Source organism: Anolis carolinensis, chromosome 1 (assembly GCF_035594765.1).
Source record: "Anolis carolinensis isolate JA03-04 chromosome 1, rAnoCar3.1.pri, whole genome shotgun sequence".
Classification (NCBI taxonomy): Eukaryota; Metazoa; Chordata; class Lepidosauria; order Squamata; family Dactyloidae; genus Anolis; species Anolis carolinensis.
The window spans coordinates 296,935,030-296,951,802 of NC_085841.1; the positions used below are offsets into that span (position 1 = coordinate 296,935,030).

The window sequence follows — 16,773 nt, forward strand, 5'->3', positions numbered from 1 at the left end:
CATCCAAAGCAAATGCCCTAGCATTTGGCATCATTTTCATTTATATTTATTCATTCAATTCAACTTTCAGGTCATTCTTTTAATGTAGAGAATGAGACATAAATTTCACAAATAACATTTATTTTCATAAAGAGTTTTCTTATTTGCATTTTATATGAAAAATTAATCAGTGTATTCATTTTAATATCTGAAATTCCCTCATATATTTTTCTATGTGAAATTTAGACTCAGAACGGTTGCAAAATATTCAAAAATGTATGTGTAATAATTGTCTTATCCTCCAAGACAAATCATGTTAATCGGTTTCAGTATACATTAAAGTATTACATTTCAGTATTACATTCAAGAATTATGAGAAAAACAAGAAGTATAAGAAAACATTGGAGATGCTTTTTTTTATTCATTGATGTGGTGGTATTTTGTTATGTCATGAGTGGTATTTTTTTAAGCAATATTTCACCTTTCCCGTAAGATAGGTTCCATGGTATATCAATATCTATCTATCTATGAATTGTATAAGTAGAGTACGGCTTGTTGCCATTATATTACAGAAGTATTAAACAAAATCAACCAATACAAAGAAAAAAGATCACATACTCTTCTGGTATAACTCATTTTCTACTCCTTTAATTCCATATTAGTTTCCTACCTTTACCTATCTTCTTATCCCACCCCACCCCTAAACCCCTCCTTCTCCCTCTCTCCCCCTTCCTCCAGGAACAGTTGTGATTCAACTTCAACTTTTATTTTATTTGTTGGATCATGGAGATGATCAGGCCCAATAACTGCTCCGGCCTGCCGTGTGGCTTAAAAGCGGGCGCTCGGCTGGCCCACGACTGGCCTGGCCAATCAGGAGCTGGGGCTGGGCCCACCGCTGATTGGCCATGAAGCGAAGTGGCGGGAAGGCTTCCTGCCATGCAGGGGGCTTCTGGGAAGGAGAAGCCCCCTGCCAGCACCATGATGGGGCCTGAGGGCACCCACACCACAACAGCGCATTGCCTGGTAAGTCAGGCAATGCATTTCCTTGCATTTTTTCCCCTTCACTTTGGCTATCAGTTCTTTCCATTTTGAGACTCAGTTCCCCATAGGATATCTATTTATACATTTATTATTTTCTTTCCATATTATAATCCTGGAGCATATAGTCTGCTAAAAAGTTGTAAAATGTACACAAGAGACCTTTAATCAATGGAGAAAATGTATTAAAAACCCATACATTAGAAATAATGCATGCCAAAATATGTATCAATTTTCATTCAGGAAGAGGAAAAACAAGCCCCAGTGTCTGATATGATACAAATAGGACATGATTACTGACAGGATTTTGAAAAATGCAGTGAAAATGAAACAGATTTGCACATTCCTGCTTTCATGAGGCTCAGTTCTCTGTGGAAATTGTTCAGCATTTCTAAGTTATTTCCAGCAGCACTGAATCATCTCAACCATTGCCATGATTACTCTCACGTCTTACTTTCCTGATAGGTTATGTCCTCCTCTTTTCAACATATGTAAATCAGTGAATTGTCATCATGCCCAGTTGAGTAACAGCCCAGGCACAAAGGCATTATATTCCCACCATTTCTATGATGGGTGGTGAGTAAAAGGACTTGGTATGTTAGGAGTATAGAGTAACTTTGCCTTTGATAGTGTTCTAGGATATGCGATTTTAATTCAAAGAGCCCAGGGCTATGTTAGGATGGGAAGAAGGTCATATTCCAAATGTCCCCTGCCCCTCCTGAATGAGAAACCCTCCAGCCATTATTATTTTTATGCCTTCTGCCTGTGATAAGTAACAGCCAGCCTGTGTATTCAGTTTTGTATGGCTAGACTGGCCCAATTTATGATTTCAAAAAAGGGAACTTATGCTCAGAGCTCACAAAGCATAAATAATCTCAAGTGAATACTGTAGAATTGACATATCGGCTCACATCCTTTGGGTTAGTCCAAGGTAGACTATTGAGTACTGAGAAGAAACTTCCCCCCACTGCGCAGCTGGGGGAGGGAAGGGGATTTGCCCCCTCCCAACGAAGGAGAGACTTCTGGAAGGGGGGGCAGAGCTTCTAGGAAGCTGCCCGCCTCTTCGTTCACTCACTTTTGGAGCTTCGACGTGAGAGGATCCAAGAGTGGGAGCTCCTGTCCCTTGGTGCCGAGGTCCAGGAGGAGAACGTCGAGGGAGATTTATCCCCTTTTCATCTGTTTATACTACTGCTTTGAGGTCTGTATAGGAAGGGAGAGAGGCTGAGGCAGGGGAGCCAGGGTTGGCCTTGGCTGCTGCTTGGCTTCTCCCTCGACGTCATTGTGCCTGGTAATGTTAAGAATTTGTTTGGAAATTAATTTGCTTCCCCAGTTCTAAGGGGTTTGGGCGGAGGAGGGTGCGTGCGGGGCCCGCGGGCCTCTTCTCCGTTCCTCCCTTCTTCCTTTGCATGGTCCCGAGCCTTATTAGTGTGAAGATGTAGGCTGGGGCTTTACTTTTGGGAGATATGGGGATGATGTACCTTTTTTCCATGTTTAAGTGGGCTTTATTTATTGTGTAATTTTATTTGGATGGTATGAATGATGAATTGGTTGTTTGGGTCGCGTTTTAATTTGACGTTTGGGAATGGAAGCTATGTGGTAGGGTCACCATTTTTATTACCAGTCTTATGTAGAGGTGTTGCTGGGCAGATTGGCTGTGTTTGTGGCGCGAATTCCCTGTTGCTGGGCAGATTGCCATAGCCGTTAGTGTCAGTTCTTTGAATTTCGCGCTATTTTGCCTCATAGTTTGCCCCGGTTTTTCTTTGGGCAGCCATGTTGGTTGCCAGGTTGGGTGAGGGCTGGTCAGCCATTTTACTTGTGGGCATGGGCAAGTGTTTGCGGCGGCCATATTTGTTAAGGGAATTAGGCTTGAAAGGATGGGCGCCATGTTGAGTGAGGGCTGGTCAGCCATTTTACTTGTGAGCATGGGCAACTGTTTGCGGCGGCCATATTTGTTAAGGGAATTAGGCTGGAAAGGACGGGCGGCCATTTTTGTAGCTGGCATATTAAATAGAACAATGGTGGCCATTTTGTTGATCGGTCGGCCATCTTTGTTAAGGGAATGGCAGCCATTTTAGGCGCTTCATGGCAGCCATTTTACGGAACGTTTTTTAATGGATTTTAATGGCGGTGGCCATTTTTAATTTGGGCATACTCACATTGCATTGGTTTAATGCTATAACAATTGATGGTATTGACTGATTGGTTTTAAAAATACAAATGGATTATTAGTAATTGATTAGATGGTTCAAGTTAATTCATTGATAATGTATGGAGATTAATTAATTCATATGTATTTATGGTGGCTGATTAATTAATGAATTGATATTGGGGTTAATTGATTAATATATTTAATTAATTTTCATGGGGTAATTTATTTAATATGCTATTGAGGACAATAAATTAATGAGATTCTCTATATAAATTGGGGTATTAACTTATTGAATTAATTTAATATCATGTATATATAGTAGGTGCATATCAGTGTGTGGTATTGTATGCTTTAATTAAATGGATGCTTAGTTGCTTTTGATTTAAGAAATGTTAGGCGCTTCGGGTCCCTTGGCTTGGATAGGGTAGGGAGTTGGCTCATTCTAGTTTCTGCCACCCCTTCCCCCCCCCCCCACTTATTTGCCTTAGTGCTACAGCTTTAGGCTCGCATTTGGCTCAAAAGACAATTGATAAAATTTTAAGGAATTAATACATCGACATTTTTACCCTGTATTTCAGGGAACTTGATAAGAAAGAAAAAGATGATTTAGATGATGAAAGAAAGGAAATTATGAAAAAATGCAAAGTGGACCAGAATTGGGGCAATTGGTTCTCTTGCTTTTTAATTTACGGAGGGGTTCTAGTGAAAGCTTACCCTTCCAGAGCCCATTCTCTTTTTCAGTACATGAACATTATCAATTCGGCTTATGTAAATTTTACAGGTAGCGCTTGGCTCTTGTATGACAAGCGCTTTAGGCTTTGTGCGGCTCACTCTCCAACTTTGCGCTGGGATTTGATTGACCATCAGCTGTGGTTGGAGGTTCTAACTCCGGCACGTCCTGTTGCGGGCGAGAAGGCCGACAGTGGGCACACAATTCAAAATTCTTGAGCTGGGCAGTCCTTTCGTCAGCATCCATATTCCCAGTATCAGCAACCACAGCAATCTCAACAACGCTTGCTATGCTGGGAATATTCTTCGCAGGGAGTTTGTTCCCGAAGGGGTTGCAAGTTCCAGCACGTTTGTGCCATCTGTTCAGGGCAACATTCTTCCAAATTTTGCAGTAAGGAAAAACCTGGTAAGGGTGGGGGAAAGGGTAACCACAATCCCAAGAGAGGTTTCGGCTCAGGTGGGTTTTCCAAAGGGGCCCAGCCCAATTAATCTAGTTCAGTTAGATTTGTGGTTATCCAGTTATCCCAATTTAGGCGCAGCTAGTTATCTGCGTGCTGGGTTTTTTTGAGGGTTTTAGGATTCCTGCAATGGGACATAGAGCTCCTTTCAGGACACCGAATCTGAAATCTGTTATTGGCATGGAGGACGTTGTCCTTGCTAAAATCAATAAGGAAGTTGCAGAGGGTAGGGTTCTTGGCCCATTTAGGTCTCCTCCCACTCCTAGGTTAAGGGTTTCGCCATTAGGGATTGTTCCAAAGAAGGCACCGGGGGAGTTTCGACTCATTCACCACCTTTCCTATCCCAGGGGAAGGTCAGTGAATGATGCGATTCCTGATGATTTTTGTACAGTCCACTATACTTCTTTTGATTCGGCGGTTAGGAAAGTTAGATCTAGGGGGCCGGCGGCAGAATTGGCAAAGTGTGACATCAAGTCTGCTTTCAGGCTACTGCCTGTACATCCGCTGGACTTTGAGCTGTTGGGTTTTCAGTTCAACGGGTTGTACTATATGGACAGGGCTCTTCCCATGGGCTGTTCAGTTTCCTGTGCTGCTTTTGAGTCCTTTAGCACCTTTTTGGAGTGGGCCCTTAAATCAAAATCGGGTTTATCGGGGGTTGGGCACTACCTGGATGATTTTTTATTTATAGGGATGTCTGGTTCTGGAGAATGCGAATTTCTTCTGCATTCTTTTCAGGAACTGGCCGATCAGTTAGGGGTTCCCTTAGCCCCCGAAAAAACAGAGGGCCCGGCTACTAAATTGACCTTTTTGGGGATTGAGCTTGATACAGTGCAGCAAGCCTCCAGTTTACCTAGGGAGAAAGTTTTTAATCTAGTAGATAGGATTCGAGCTTTTGTTACCCGTAACAAGGCCACATTGCGGGAGTTTCAGGAGCTTATTGGGCATTTAAATTTTGCATGCAGAGTTATAGCTCCTGGGTGTGCTTTTTTGCGCAGACTCTGCGATGCTATTTCTGGGGTTAGACTTCCGCACTATCATGTGCGGATTACACGTGGGATCAAAGCTGATTTGGACATTTGGTTACAATTTTTAAATCAATATAATGGGATTTCTTTTTGGAGACAGGATCTTTTGTTGAAGGATGCTCTTCAGATAGCTTCTGATGCTTCTGGAGCCATCGGCTTTGGTGTATTTTTTAATGGGCATTGGTGTGCCGAGCTTTGGCCCAGGGAGTGGCACACCAAGGGTATAACGTCCGATTTAACATTTTTGGAGTTTTTTCCAATTTTGGTGGCTGTCACGCTGTGGGCTGATCAAATGACAAATTCCACCATTCATTTTTGGTGTGATAACCAGGCTACGGTGCAGGTTATCAATTCTTTAACATCTAAGTCAGTCAGACTGATGGAGGCTTTGAGGTTTTTTACACTCCACTGTCTAAAGTATAATATACTGTTTAAAGCTTTTCATATTGCAGGGACAGATAATTCTCTCGCTGATGCTCTGTCCCGTATGCAGATGGATCGCTTCAGGCAGCTTGCCCCCAGCGCAGATTTGCACCCACAGAACATGCCGGTCCATCTTTGGAAAATTGGGAACAGTCCATAGTCCGGTGAATGAAGTTGGCTTTGGCCACGACTTCCAGAAAATCTTACGTCAGAGCGGTGCAGGAGTTTCATGAGTTTAAAAAGTTGTATGCCATAAGTTCTTTTTCACCGATTCCATATGAGCACGTCGCACAGTTTGGTGTTTTTCTGGAAAGGAAGGGGTTGGCCCCTCAAACTATTCGTGCTAAATTATCTGCCCTGGCTTATTGGCTTAAGGCTCAGGGCTTTCCAGATGTTACAGCCGATTTTAGGCTTCGCAAATGGCTGGAAGGTTTGTCGCGGGAGCAGGTTAGGCCACGTGACTGCCGTCAGCCATTGACACCTGAAATTCTCAAAGGCTTAAAGCAAATTTGGCCCAAAATTTGTGAATCTCATTATGAAGCTTTGCTATTGCAGGCAGCGGCTCTCACCGCTTTCTTTGGGGCTCTTCATATTAGTGAGCTGGTCACCTCTTCAAAGGCTGATCAATCTAGAAGGGCCTTGCAATTTTCGGACCTGCGGCTCCAGCAGGACAAATTGGAATTGTTTATCAGGACTTCTAAAACGGATCAAAAAGGGAAGGGTTCCATTATCAAATTGGGACGCTGTAGTGATTTGGAATTATGCCCAGTTGCAGCTTTGTCATCTTTTGTGTCCTGCAGAGGAACGTCAGCTGGTTTTCTTTTTTGTCATCGGGATGGAGCACCGTTGACAAAATACCAGTTCTGGGCCTTGACTTCTAAGGCCTTAGGAATGTTGGGTATCAAAGATCAGAAATTTGGTACTCATTCCTTTAATAATAATAATAATAATAAAACTTTATTTATACCCCGCCACCATCTCCCCAACGGGGACTCGGGGCGGCTCACATGGGGCCAAGCCCAAGACAATACAATAGACAAAATATAAAAACAACATATCAGAATGCAATTAAACAATGCAACAATAACACTACACAATACAGAACAAAAAAGCAGAACGTAGCATAACATAACAAGGGCGGGCCGCATGGACACAAGGTTAAAAACTCGGGGTAAGAAGAGATAAGAATAAAACCATGGGGAACAGGGTCTACAGAATACATGTTGGGGAGAGAAACACAGGAGGTATATACAATTACTCTCCGAAAGCACACCGGAAGAGCCATGTTTTTAAAACTTTCCTAAAGGCTAAAAGAGTGGGGGCTAGCCTGATCTCAATGGGCAGTGAGTTCCACAAACGGGGGGCCACAGCAGAAAAGGCCCTCTCCCTTGTTCCCACAAGGCGGGCCTGTGATAAAGGCAGTGGAGACAGGAGGGCCTCCCCAGATGAACGAAGGGCTCGGGCAGGTTTATAGTAGGAGATGCGGTCACGAAGGTAGGCGGGTCCCAAACCGTTTAGGGCTTTATAAATGATGGTCTGCACCTTGAATTGGGACCGGAAAATGAACGGCAGCCAGTGGAGCTCCTTAAACAAGGGAGTGGATCTCTCCCTGAAACTCGCTCCCGTTATTAATCTGGCCGCCGAGCGTTGGACTAGTTGTAATTTCCGGGCCGTCTTCAAGGGAAGCCCCACGTAGAGTGCATTACAGTAGTCCAGTCTAGAGGTAACTAAGGCGTGCACCACCGTGGTCAAGTCAGACTTCACGAGGTATGGTCGCAGTTGGCGCACAAGTTTGAGTTGTGCAAAAGCCCTCCCGGCCACCGCCGACACCTGAGCCTCAAGCGTCAACGCTGAATCCAGGAGGACCCCCAAACTGCGGACCTGTGATTTCAGGGGGAGTGCAACCCCGTCCAGCACAGGTTGCCACCCAATACCCCGATCCGACGAACGACTGACCAGGAGGGCCTCTGTCTTGTCGGGATTGATCCTCAGCTTGTTCCTCCTCATCCAGTCCGCCACAGCGGCCAGGCACTGGTTCAGCATCCGAGGGGCTTCCTTGGAGTCAGATGGGAACGAGTAGTGGATTTGCGTGTCATCTGCGTAGAGATGGCAACGCCCTCCAAAACTCCGGATGACCTCTCCCAGCGGTTTCATGTAGATGTTGAAAAGCATGGGGGAAAGAATAGACCCTTGCGGGACCCCACAGGTCAAAGGCCAGGGGTCCGAGCAGGTGTCCCCCAGCTTCACCATCTGGGAACGGCCCTCCAGGAAGGACCGGAGCCACTGCAAAACAGTGCCACCAAGCCCCATCCCAGACAGCCGTCCCAGAAGGATACCATGGTCGATGGTATCGAAAGCCGCTGAGATGTCCAGGAGAACCAGCAGGGTCACACTCCCCCCATCCAGTTCCCTGCGGAGGTCATCCACCAAGGCGACCAAAGCCGTCTCGGTACTGTGCCCAGGCCTGAAGCCAGACTGCGAGCGGTCCAGAAAATCAGTGTCATCGAGGAACCCCTGGAGCTGCGTGGCAACCACCCGCTCCAGAACCTTGCCCAAAAATGGGAGGTTGGAAATTGGTCTGTAGTTGTTACATACGGATGGGTCTAACGAGGACTTTTTAAGTAGCGGTTTTACTACCGCCTGCTTAAAGCAGGATGGAACTGACCCCTGGCACAAAGAGGCATTAATTATAGCCACAAACCAATCCAACAGCCCCTCTTTGGCCAGCTTAACCAGCCAAGAGGGACAAGGATCCAGAGCGCAAGTGGTCGCCCTCACAGACCCAAGAATCCCCTCCACGTCATCAGGAAGAACAAGCCGGAAAGAATCCCACAAGATCGAACAGACAGGTACCTCGGTTACCTCCGCTGGAACTACAATTAAACTGGAGTCCAAGTCACGGCGTATCTGAGCAACTTTGCCTGCAAAATGGTGCGCGAAATCGCTGCACCTGGCTGCCAAGTCATCGGGGAGCCCCTGGGCCTCAGGAGGCCGCAGAAACTCTCCCACAACTCGGAACAGCTCAGTTGGCCTATTGGCCGCAGACGCTATGCGAGCAGTCGTGAAAGCTTTCCTGGCTGCTCGCAAAGCCACGGAGTAAGCCTTAATAGCGGCTTTAGCCCGTGCTTGGTCTGACACGTCCTGAGATTTCCTCCAGATGCACTCTAGTCCCCTCCTCGTACGCTTCATCACAGCCAGCTCCTCAGTGAACCAAGGGGTTGACGTGGCTCTGCGCAACGAGAGGGGACGTTCGGGAGCGATCATGTCCAATGCCCTTGCCAGCTCACTATTATAGCGATCAGCCAGGACATCGACAGGATCGCCAGTCTCCAGAACAGGAAGATCCCCAAGAGACCTCAGGAGTCCATCCGGATCCATCAGCCTCCTGGGGCGGACCATCTTAGTGGGTCCACCACCCCTGCGGAGGTTAGAAGACACGGCGAAACTTACACAGATCAGATGATGGTCAGACCATGACAATGGAAGAATATTTTGCTCTTCCACTCTGACTGTTCCACCGTCCACAATAAAAACAAGGTCCAACATGTGTCCCGCCTGATGTGTGGGCCCAGATATAACTTGAGACAGCCCCATGGTCGTCATGGCAACCATGAAATCCTGAGCTGCACCTGTCAATGTGGTCTCGGCATGAATGTTAAAGTCTCCCAAAACTATAAGTTGTTGGGAGGCCAGGGCCACATTAGAGACCACATCTGCTAGCTCGGACAGGGAGACTGCTGGGTCGCGGGGTGGACGGTACACCAGCAAAATCCCCACACTGTCTCGGGCTCCCACCCTCAGGAAGACACACTCGAACCTCGAAGTTTGCGGAACGGCACATCTGATCAGGGCGATGGACTGCCGAAAGATCACCGCGACTCCTCCTCCCCGCCCCCCAACCCTGGCCTGCTGATGCACCCCAAAACCCGGTGGACACAACTGAGTGAGATTCACCCCACCCAGCTCGTCCAACCACGTCTCGGTGATGCATGCCAGATCCGCCCCCTCATCCAGGATTAAATCCTGAATAACAGCTGTCTTACCATTGACAGATCTGGCATTCAGAAGCAGAACCTTAAGGCCGGGGGGTCTGTCCTGAAGACTACCACACCTATTCCTCCCCAGGGTCGCAAAAACTCTGTTGCGCTTCTCCCTGGGTCGCAAGTGACCGCTCTTCCTCCTCCTCCTCCCCCACACTACCTCAATGGTGCCCCACCCGTGGGAACCCTCTACCTCCTGGGGGGTTAATTGATTAGGGTTGCCTTTTAAGGGGGTTAGTCAGCTGTTCTGAAATGTGGGGCCCACAGAGGTATTTGTTTGATTAAGGAAGGGACCCATCTCCATTAGAGGTAAAGAGAAGGAGTCATCTGACTTAACGTCATCTGACATTGACAGGGGGCTGAACAAGGGTAATGTCTGTGGGCAGGGTTGAGAGGTGGGACCGGCATAGTTTAAAATTGGGGAGGGAGTCTCAAAGTGGAACTCTGAAAAGGGGGCCAGCACCGGCGAGCGTTCGACCCCGTTGTTAGAGGTTATTAAATCTTGTGTGTCGGAGATCAGCCCGCTGAACAAGGGGCGAATCACTGGATCTACTAATACTCTTCTAAGAGTGATGCCCAGCAGTTGTAATTTAGGCCCAAGCGAGAGCAGTTCCTCCAATAACAATTTGTCTTCCAGTCCAATGAGGAGGCGTAGGGAGCGGTTCCAAGAATGGTGATCTCTACGAAGCCAGTCAATAGTCTCAATCTTCACTTCCGGCCGGCTTACAGATAGTATTTGTGATAGAGATGTCTGTACCGCTCGCTTAGATGACCATCTGCCTCTGTTCAGTATTGAATCTGAAACTTCCACTGCCACCCTATTAGTTCGTAACAGAAGCTGGGGATTGCAGGGAATGTCCAGTGATTGTCCAATCAATTCAGAGGATGACGCCTTGTTAGTCCTCCAAGAGGCTCTGTTGATCTCCTTCCACCCATCCCTCCCCTGTCCCTCTCCCCCAGATAGCAGCCCCCTTCCCTCACTAGTCACTTCAGCATCTAACCCATTAGCTACCTTCTGCTCCTCCAGCCTCTTCCTCCTTTGGCCTTCCAGAGCACTAAATTCCTCTTCCAGGTTAGCGAGATTGACTGGTATAGTTGCTCTACTGTCTATAGGGGATGGATTTTCCACAATCAGGGAAATTCCTTTAAAAAGAAGATCAATTTTCTTGTTCAGTGTCTCAATCTGAAGTAAGACAGCACTGAACGATTTCCCCAAAAGGTCACATAGGTAGGAGAGATCGTTCTTCCTCCGAGTTTCCTGCATACTCAATGTCTATTACCTTCTCAGTGACCTTCTTATAGTAAACCACTCAGATCTTTCTTTCCTATAGTAAACCACTCAGATCTTTCAACAAATTCAGAGCTGACATCTCATTCCTGATATCTAATTCTGTCAGCCTCTTGCACATTAATATATCAACCTACATACACGAACCATCTAACACATTCCAAAAACCATCAGATTCAACCATCAATTGAACTCGAAGTACTTTCTAATCCTATGTGATTACTTCCTATGATCTTTGATACCAGACTCTCACATCCACTTCCTATCACAATCGGATCTGTATCCCCTATTAGATTAAATTAAATTAAAATAAGTCTTTCTTACTCCCATCCTTAATACACAACTATATACACACACACATACACTCAAAAAAAAAAAAAAAGGCAAAGTGGCAAGCTGTAGCACTGATGAATTCTAGGAGGTGCTGCTCCACACAGGACCACCCGGTCTACACGTAGCCTCTGGTGATCGAACGGAGAAAGGCTGGCCGCGAGGAGAGCTGGTGGGTTCACCCGGTACAGCACAGTCTCCAATGCCTAAGGGAGGCTAGAGGAGGCCGCCCGGTACGGCGCGACCTCCGATGGCCTGGCTCGCTTCTGGGTGACCAAGGAGTAGGTTAGAGGTAAAGGAGGCCCCCGGATCGGCGCGGCCTCCACAGGCCTGGTCTTTGCAAAGATCGAAAAGCAGGATGAAAGATGAAAGAAGCCACCCGGTCCGGCGTGGCCTCCAAGGCTGAGGAAGGCCGATGAAGAAGCCAAGAGAGGGCTGTAGGAGGCCGCCCGGTTCGGCGCGACCTCCGAAGGCCTCAATCTCTTGGAAGGCCGAGAAGGGGGCTGGGGGTAGGTCGCCCGGTCCGGCGCGGCCTCTACGTCCCTGGATATCCCCGTGAGAACCCGCTGGAAGCTGTAGCCGAATGCACACGCGCGGCGGCCGAAGGAGTTAATGGAGGCCGCCTAGTTCGGCGCGGCCTCCACAGGCCTAGCCTCTCCTGGAGCAGATGTAAAGGCTACAGGGAGCCGCCCGGTTCGGCGCGGCCTCCAAGGGCCTTGTTGTCCCCTAAGGGTTGGAGGAGGCCGCCCGGCACGGCGCGACCTCCAAGCCGGAAAGGAAGCCGACGGGGAAAAAGAAGATGGTCGCCCCGGAGGCCGAGGTGGGAGCAGAAGAAAGCCTCACAGGCCAGTAAGGCGCCCAAGGAGGCAGATGGAAAGGGCCTGGGGCTGCAGTCTACTCACAAGGAATTGGGACTGCTTCCACTGCTGCTGTTATGGGCTACTCTATAGACAAAATTAAGATGTTGGGAAGATGGAAATCTGGTGCCTACCGTGCGTATGTGCGTCATATATCGGATTAGTTATATGGCTTTTTGTTTTTCAGAACCCACCCTGTTGGCGAGTAGACGACGCGTCCTGATTTGCGGGCACAGTTATGTGCACTGGGCAGAGCGACAGGCGCGCAGAGGTCCCTACGGCCAGCATCTCGGCCTCGCTTCCTTGGCTTTTGTTGAATGGAGGGGAAGAAGAGGTCTGCAGTGGGAGGGTTTGCTCCCTTTGTTGTTTGGGTCAGGGGTCCGTTTTCCACCTGACCTTATTGTTATGCATTTGGGAGGCAACGATTTGGGGCTGCTTAAAGGCAGGGCCCTTTTTCTCCAGGTTTTAAATGACATGCACAAGATCCAGGAGGTGTGGCCTCATACCGGATTGGCATGGTCAGCAATTATTCCTAGGCCACGTTGGCCCTATGGGGACGGTAAAAAATTGGACAAAGCAAGGAAACGGGTCAATAGGGCCCTGTGGAAGGTTTTGGAAAATGGCATGGGTTACTATATCCCTCATGACACCATTAGATTCAATGATTCGACGATGTATCGGACTGATGGGATCCATCTGTCCGAACTGGGCAACCAAATTTCCTTAGCGGATCTGCAGAAAGGAATTAGGGAAATTCTTTCGAATTTGGTGTGGGTCAGGAGCTAAATAGACATTTGCTCCTGAACTGTGGCGGAATGCTTAGGGGAATCTCTTATTTTGGTGTGCACCACAAGGCACCTCTGTTTTGGTGTTGGCCAGAGGCGTGAATCCTCGCTTAGGGTTTTTACAGCCCCGGCGAGGGTGAACGATTATGGCCTTGGAATGGGAGACTTTGACCTCATTTGTTTCGGAGGCAAAACTCTCCAACACATTCCCCTTTAGGTCATCCAGGTTTAGATAGACTGGGGACCTGGTGTTTCGCCCTAAATTCAGTCTTAATGGATGGTCGGGTATGACCACTAATATCGGCTTATGCCTTACCAAATTCTTAGATGGCTAAGGATTTTTGGCCCTAGTTCCAAATTAAAGTTAAATAGGTAACTATCAATAAAGTTGCCCAGTTTTAAACCCAAGCTTACTTGTCTTGTCTCGTTATTTCGGAGGGTTGGAGGGCAAAACACTTATCTAGTAATGCAGATTAGGAATCATGGAAAAACAGTCAAGACTAAAATAAGAAACAGCAAAAACCAGGAGCTGAACAACTGTAAGTAAAACTGAAAGACAGATGCAGAGAGGCACTATAAACACATTTTATGATAGAAAGATCTATCAAGTCATTTTCTTCCTTTTGCCATTCATTCTCTATTTTGTGCTAGTTTGACATTTTTTAAGAGAGGAGAATCTGTAATTTTGTGTAAATTTTCACATGGAAACATTAATAGATATATTAATGGATACATGCCCCTTATAAATAAAGCAGTACTACTAAAAATGGTAGTCCATGGACTGGTGCTAGTCCACAAGCAATCGGCCTCTAGACCTCAGATTGTAGACAGATTTCCAGAAACAAAATGACACCTTATGTAATGTTGGAGGCATCTTTAAATCAGAACATTTACTTTTTTTAGACTACAGCCATCACATTCAGAGGCCAGAGGATTAGGAGATTGTAGCCAAAGATGTAAATCCAATTTCTGAGACCAGCTAGACAAGATACATTGACTCAGTTACTGAATAGCAAGTCAACATTTATATTAAACCCATATAACTCAATGCACCCACTTAGAATTCAATAAATTTGGGTAAGTAATCTTTCTCTAAGCTGTTTCTCAAAGTAGCAACAAATAATTTCAGCAGTTTTCCTCTTGCTGTATAAAAGACTTTGAAAACCACAGTTTTTGAAGATTCTTCAATATTCAAGATTTATTCAATGCACAGTTCATGTGTGATTGTTTTGTGAAGGAAACAGCATTTTCTGCAAGGGAAAATAATATTTTAGTGCAAACACCTTAATGCACTGCAATTTTTTTCTGTGCAGAAAATGTTATCAGTTCAAATCAACCCCATGCAAATTTTATGTAGAATAAAACCCACAATTACAGCATTTTTTATAAAAAAAGTTTTTGCACAGAAACTAATATGTCTGCATTAAAATATGTTTCATGAAAAAAGAAAGAAAACGAAAGGAAACCAGTATTTTCTGTTAAAAAAAACATGAACATTTAGTGCAGAATTGGAAATTCTTTCCATCTCTAGATAAGGTATTAGATTAAAGCCTCACAAGAGATGAAACTTTTGGATTTGCTCTGAACTGATCGCTCTGTTCTTGCAAAATGCAATGTAAACAAATATTTTTGTTTATATATGAAGACTCAATGTATGGCTGAAGTAAGCTGGAAGATAACAAAAAAACACCCCATGCTCTCTATTTTTGGCCAGGTCTGTACACTGTCATTATGTTGATGTATACAATATTTTGGAAAGGAATACTTCAAAAAGTGAAGAAAACTGAAAAAAACATGACAAGTGGATGACAAAATTAGTATGTGATAAGAATTAGGAACAAGGGGTTAAATGGCCACAAGGATATAAATACATACTGCACCTTTTCTTCAGAACACGTGTAGGAGTATAAATGATTGCAAAGTGGGAACAGAGAGTGAGGGGGATGAAATACCACACATATATTTCACTGTGTGATCTGGTACTCATCAGTAACTGTCAAAATAAATACACACAACACAGAGTAAGGTAATAAAGCAGAGAACCTGAATATTAATAGCATTTGAAAAACCAAGCCCGACTTAGCAAAAAGGTCTTAGCAAACCTTTATTCTGTCTCTTTTTTCCTTTTCCTTTTTTTCCTTTTGCCTTGTCTGTTCTTAAGGGCCCCCAAAACAAAGAGAATACTTTTGAAGTAGGCTTGAGGAAATTATGTACCAATTTCAGTAGAGCCCATGAGCTACAATCCTGAGCAGGCATGAGGGGAAATTTTTGATGCAGATTTCACAAAAATTTAGTTTCTTCCTATGTGAACAGGAAAGTACTTGAGGAGTATTTTTGTTGCTTTTTTAAATTAAAAAATCAGATATCTGAGAAATTGAAATTGATAGATAGGCTCATTCACCCAAAACGGGTTTAAGTTCCCACACCCTTCTCAAAGACCCAGGCTTTCCTGGGGAGCTGTTCCCATTCCAGGGTGGTAACTACTGCACTGGAATGGGGCCACCCTCCCCCCCCAAAAAGACTTAAAATTTAAAAAAATCTTTACCAGGTAAAGCCCTCCTGATGTGTAAAAATGATGCGTTTGGAGGTGTGGAGCAGGAGTAATTCCTCCCCCCCCCCCACTTCCTGGCACATCATTTTTATGCACCAGGAGGGCTGCTGGGGCACCCTTATGGTGACCCAATAAAGATTTTTTTTTAAAAAAAAAAATTAAGGCTGGGGGGGGGGTAGGAAAGAGGTGGGTACCCTCTTCACATCTCTGGGCTCGTGGGGCCCTAAGAAGCAAATTGAGCTGTGGGGACAGACTCCTTGGTAGTCAGTAGTCAGTCCCCATAGTAGTGAGTCCCCACAGTCACTTCCATTTCAGGAAGGCCCATTTCTAATGGGATACCTAATTAATTCGGTACAAAGCAGAGTTTTCCTGCTTTGTCCTGAATTAATTCTCTTTTACCTGAGGCATCATTTGGAAGTCTCAGGCAAAAGCTGGCAGGGCCTGTATTTTGGAACCTGTCTGGAAGGGCCCATAGTTTTCAGCTGAATGTACTCCTTCACCATGCATACGCTTGGGAATGGAAAATGAAATGTTGAAGAACCACATGTGCCCACAAATACCTTTCAATTTCCATCCTTTCTTAAACCATGTTAGATAACACAGTTGTAATGTACTACACAGACAAAATGTCTTCTGATTTTATTTGTGTCTTCTATGGTTCCTGCTAACCAGAACCAGCCAAAAACTGTCTTTACTGCCATTCCATGTTCCCTGGACTCAGGTGTCCCAGGAACAAGGGATGAAAGTTCCCAGTCATCCTCCCTCCCTCCCAAAAAAAAGTATCTCCACTGGATTATTTTACAATCATCAGTAGTCTGCAAATAAATTTGTTGATTGATAAATTAATACATTAATTAATTAATTGTGTTTCCATTTTCTTTGCCCTCACAACAACCTTGTGTGAGCTTAAAATCTGGAAGCAACATGTCCTATGTCAACATTCAAAACAGTACACTTTACATTCAGAAAGATATAAATATTATAAAAGTGGATTTATGTTCCTAAATCTTTATATCTCATGTTTTGAGTCTTTAAGGAAAAAAATATCATATACAGGAGACTAGAAAATCATAGTCCGACCAAATTAAAAGGATATAATTTTTAATATCATCTGCAAGCCA

The 16,773-nt window shown here is 45.4% G+C and overlaps 1 protein-coding gene across 8 annotated transcripts in view; it reads right to left on the reverse strand.

Moving 5' to 3' along the window:
- The window catches only part of lrrc4c (leucine rich repeat containing 4C), a 1,096,970-nt gene that overhangs the window by 279,048 nt on the left and 801,149 nt on the right, over nucleotides 1-16,773 (reverse strand). The window lies entirely within an intron of this gene.